This window comes from Gouania willdenowi, chromosome 17, assembly GCF_900634775.1.
Source record: "Gouania willdenowi chromosome 17, fGouWil2.1, whole genome shotgun sequence".
Lineage (NCBI taxonomy): Eukaryota > Metazoa > Chordata > Actinopteri > Blenniiformes > Gobiesocidae > Gouania > Gouania willdenowi.
The window spans coordinates 16,172,731-16,178,730 of NC_041060.1; positions in this window are offsets into that span (position 1 = coordinate 16,172,731).

The following is a 6,000-nucleotide window of genomic DNA, read 5'->3' on the forward strand; positions in this document are numbered from 1 at the left end:
AAGACAAAAAAGACAAAACCCTTTTAACTTCCCATGTATTAATGCTGAGATCAATTATTCTAAATGCTGACATAAATGTTGATAATGTGGCCCAGATCAATACACAAAACGATCACCGAAATACACAAAAATCAGTCTTAAAACATTAAATTACATAAACACACAAAACAACTACACAAATATATATATATACTATATATTGATGTAAAATGACTCCAAAAACACCAGAAATACAGGCAAAATCCTTTGTTCTTTCCTGTATTATCAAAGTTTTATGTTATTTTCTAAACACATGCACTTTTATATTGTACATTGACTGATTAAGACACAAAAACAAGCGTGACACCAACCAACGAGTTTAAACTTGGTGGCTTTACACAGCTGAACATCTAAATGAGACAACAACAAAAAAAAAACAGACAAAATGTTTCCAACTTTTGGTAACACCAGAGGGATCAGCCACATTTTAAATCAGACATGGTGGGGGGAGGGGGAGGGGGGAGGGGGAGGTTCTTTTTTCCACAAAAAAAAAAAAAAAGACCACCTTAAAAACCTAGTGTATGTCATTGTTGTTCTTGGTTTGAAGGTAATCTAAAAGCAGTTATCTCCTCTTATTATATAGGGTTACAAACACAAAAAAGGAAATGCATCATATGCAATCGAGTATGTATCCAACTTGAAACAAGATACAAAAAATAAAAAATAAATGCCCGAAATGAAGTGGGATGGAGTGAAACTTATTTGAACTCACCCCAGTGTAAAAAAAAACCAAACAAAAAAAACAACAACAAATGAGAAAAAAACAAGCATTATTTTCTTATTTCTTAATGACTTGTAAATAATACAACTCTCTTATCTTTCTACATGTGTAGAATCACACTTACAAGCACATTAAAAAACACACCAAAAAACAAGAGTAAGATACTGTATCGTCTTATTCACGTTGTTTATTACTTTAAATCTCATTATACCTTTAAAGAGTAAAAACCTAAATGAGAAAGATGGCGGAATTCAGAACAAAGTGCCCTCCTAAAGACCCCCCCCCCCTCCCCCCTCCACCTCCCTATTATTTGGACCTGCCCTCTACTGAAGGTCAAGAGGTCACTCAGGAGGGCTATTGTTTTAGAATGGAGGGCTTTGGGGTTATTATGAGGTATGAGGAGGACATAAGTTCACTTTTTTTTCTTCTAAAATGAGTTCGGTTTTATTAAAAGACACTTCACTCTTCTTCTGCACATGCAGAAAAATAATGAAAAACCTTCAAAGGTGGACACACACACACACACACACTCACACACACTGTGGCGTTTTCTCAGCTGGAGCTGTGTGTGCAGGCTCGCTGGCTGACCCGCAGTTTGATGTCACACGTCTGTGAGAGCCAAGAGAAGCTTAATAAAGCTTTTGACAAACAACACGACTGGCCGATTCTCTTTTTTTATTTTTTTTCCCCCCACCGCAGCCTTTTTTTTTCTCTGGTTCGCTCTCTGACAGCAAGGTCAGCAGTTGTATTATGAGAGCAGATGTGTGTATACACCCATGCTCAGCCCCAGAGAACAACAGCAGGGACATTGATTTTTCTGTAATAACATTACTCTGTGTACTGTGGGGAGCAAATTAATCTCATATGTGCAATAACATGACCAGCTCTGATTGTTCATTAGGGGTATAAAGCAAAAAGCTAAAGGATGGAAGAAAACAATGGAGGTGATGGTGGGGAGGGGACAGTTGAGACCAGCTCCCAGTTACCCTGGAGGCTGTAACTGTTATTGGACTTACTACTAAGTGGACCCTGGGGATGACACCTCTCTCAGTCCTTTTCAGACATCCTGCCTGGAATTATAATCACACTATATGTATATACACTAAGTTGTTCAGAATAGTGTTTGATGGAGGACTTGGCTGCCCGAGTGTGGGACGTGTGTGTGTGTGTGTGTGTGTGTGTGTGTGTGTGTTCCAAATGTCAGGGTCGAGTTTATTGAGTAGAAAGTTTTGCATAAGCGGTGATGACGCTTAGCCACTGTTGTAAGATGCTATTAACACCTTAACTTCACATCTAAATTAACATTATACTCACCTTAGAGGTGAAAGTAACAGATTACAAGTACTCATGTTCAGAGGTGGCAAAAGTGCTAGTCTTCTGCCACCTCTGAAAGTATAGATACTTAAATAAAAGACATGAAACGACTGGTAAAAGCAAAAGTATTGAAGTTGCTCCCTTGAGTAAAAGTAAACAATCAATCAATCAATCTTTATTTGTATAGCGCCAAATCATAACCAATGGTATCTCAAGGCACTTTACAGTAGAGCAGTCTTAAGGACGGACTCTTCATTTTATGGATACACACATATGCATATATACGTATATACACATACATATGTATCCCACACCCAACATGAATTCATCATGGCGGCAAGGAAAACCTTCTGTTAAGCAGCAGGAACCTTGTGTGGATCCCATTCCTATGATGAACAGCCATCCACGTTATGCTGTGTTGGGTGTGTGCAGAGGACATGCCACTAAAAAAAGTAAAAGAAATGTCTTAAATCTGTTAGTTTTGAACATCAGGAGAATTTGGCACTCGTAATAAATATAATTTGTAAATAAAATGTGTCAAGAAAAAATAAAAAAACAAGTGGAAACGCTCATTAAAAGCCAGAGCATTTTTAAGAATTTGTAGAAAACTAATATATGGAAATAAATGAAATCTGTCATGCTTTATGAACACCTAATTTAGCACTCATTATAGATACAATTTGTAAATCAAATATGTCAAGCTTCTCCTCCAGCTTCGTGGTTGTTGGTTTGCGTCTTTGTTACTGGTCACCTCTGCTCACGTTACTGTAATTGAGTTGCTTTTATGGGTACTCGTACTTTTTTGAGTATATTTCTAAATCAGTCATTTTACTTGCACCTAAGTACGTTTTAAAAGAAATAAAGTAATTTTTTACATTTCTGCACCCAACCGTTACTGAGTACATTATTATTATTATTTTTGTTTTAAAACAATGAATGGACATGAAACCATCAAAAAATGAAATGACCAGAAAACAATCAAATCCATCACATCATATCCGATCAATCAGATTAAACATAATGCACGGCACCAAAAGAGCATTGAATGCCTGTTATTTTCTCAGTTTTAGAGTTCATAAATATATCTATACTTAGAGCCTGATAATTATTATTATTATTTTAATTGAATTAGGTTATTGTTATTGTATTTTTTAAGAATTGCACATTTTGACAAACCTTATACAGATGCCTTTGTTCCAATTGTGCAAGATTTTGTCTCTTCCTTTTTAAGTTTATACATGAGATGTTTACTGTAAGGGAACCATGACAACATTTATTACCAACAATAAATGTGGGGGTGAAAGTAACGAGTAACTTTTACTTGAAGTACTCAAGCTACTTTTGCTGTATGAGGTACATCAGTGGTTCTCAATCTTTTCAGCCCGAGACTTTCAAAATAAAGGTGGCAGAGACCGTGAACCCCCACTGTAGCTGAAGGTGGTTGAACACAAACATGAACATTGAAGAACAGTCATGTGGAGACGGGGTCATCGATAAGGGGGGATAAAGGGGAGAGATTTTCGGGGCACATCCATAAAGTCAGCAAAATATTAGTTAATTGTTCTATGAATCTGATAACCACATTTATTTATTTATTTATCTGAATAATATCCACTGTTATCCAGGAAGTTTGTTATTATTTGTGCCTATATAGTCATTTTAAAGATGTAAATCCTTGTTTTAGTGAGAATTAAAATGGGTTAAGAATCTTGGATGTGGTTAAATTGGCAAAAAAAATAAGCATGAAATACGGTGAAAAAAAGTTAAAAGTGACTATAATGGTTCAACATATGGAGCATTAGGTGGGAAAGGTGGTGGACATCTTTCATAAGTGCGAAATTGCCTTGAAAGTGGAAAAAATGTGCATAAAAGGTATTAAAATTTGATGAAGAAGTGTCAGAAATGGGAATAATGCAGTGAAAATGCATTAAAAGGAGCAAAATATGGCAAGGAAAAGTGATGAAAAAAAGGTAAAAATATGGTAAGTTTAGTGTACAGTAGTTGCAGTGAAATTGTAAAGATAAGCAAAAATGGGCTCAAAAAAAAAAAAAAAAAAAAAAAAAAATATATATATATATATATATATTCTTAGTTTTTTTAAGGCATCTGGTGACCCCCTCCCAGTGTCTCGCGAGCCAAAAATGGGGTCCTGACCCCAAGGTTGAGAACCCCTGGGGTTCAGTAATTCCATAAGCCTATTTAAAGAAGTATGTGTTAATTAGATTTAATAGTTCATAAATAAATGGAACTAATGAGAAAAAGTCATAATGTGGTATTGAAGCATAATAATGTAAAAAGGCTAAAATGGCCTAAATATCAGGAATACATGAACAATTAGGTTAAATGCTTTGTTGTTTTTGATTAAAACACAGATAAAAACAATATGGAACAAACATGAGAGGTGCTAATGCAGTGTTTTTCAAACTTGGGGTCGTGACCTGTAATGTCTAGGAATTGGTTAAAAAAAAAAATAAATAAATAAAAGGGAGTAATAATAATTAAATAAATCATAGGTTTATATTTCATTAAAAAAATGTTATTTTCAAATGAACACATCACACAAAATAAATATCAACAACTGCATTCTATACTTACCATTTGTCAAATATAAATCTAGCTCAAACAAAATGCAGTGTAAAAATATCACTAATCTACTCTGTATTTGTAACACACTTTAAAAACACATGAACAAAAATGAATCCTAGAAAAAAACTAAAAAGGTTGGGAACCACTGTGCTAATGGATGGATTAATGGATAGGTGAGACAAATACATTCTCAACTGATGGGTCGGGGACCTGTGCTGGGTGAGTCACGGACAGCTGGCCAAAAATAAATACTGACTATCTCTCTCTGTGAAATCCATGTTGCACAAGCAAATATATAGATTTATGTTTTAAAAAAACATCATGTCTGTGTGTTTTCAAAAGCTATTTTTGAAAAACTAAATTTGGTTGGTTGAATTCTAAGAAAAAGTGGTTCGCAAATTAATGACGGTTGGCAAAATGTGGTTCCCAGGGTAGGACCAGTTGAGAACCCCAGCCCTAAAGAACATTTGAACACATACAGCCAACACATAATACACGTATGTTCTGTCTTTTGTGTTTAACTTCCCCAAGTGGACTTTTTCTTGGTGGTGTTTTTCTTTGTACGTAGGTTGAGGAGTGAGTACGACTCTGACTCTAGGGCCTCTGGGGGATTGAGCTGCACCATTACCAGACAATGAGTTTAAAAAGCTGGGCTGCATGGTGCAGGGTGGCAGATGGGGCTAATCTGATTAAACATGTAGCACATGTAGCCAACTTTAGCCACCTGAGAAGTGGCCTGTGCATTGCATTACATGTTTTTTTAATTGAAATCTAATTCATTGCCCTGATAATAATAATAATGCATCAGTTTTAAATAGCGCTTTTTTGGACACTCAAGACACTTTACAGAATCAAGGGATTATTCTTTCATTCCACACTTAGTGGTGGTAAGCTAATATTGTAGCCACAGCTACCCTGGGGCAGACTGATAAATACTTCTATTTTGTGTCCTTGGAAGGAAAACTATCTAATAAATCGTGATCTCACCCCAGCGATCATATTCTATTATACATATATATAAATATTTATTTATTTTTTCAGACATCAATGATTTTAATAAATATAACAAAGATTTTATGAACTCTTCTGTGAAAAGACATTTGTGAGTAAACTTTTTTTTTAAATAGTTGTAGTTTGGTGAAAAATAAAAAAAGCAGGATTTTATGGGGTACCTATTGCAAAGTTGCACGTGATAAAACTTTTTTTTTTTTTGCAACATTTAGCAACAAACCCCTTTCAAAAAATTTACGTGAATACTTTTATGTTACTGTCAAACATATTTGTAAAATTTAGATTTACATTTAGATTTAAATGTAATATTTACAGTAGTTTTAACATTT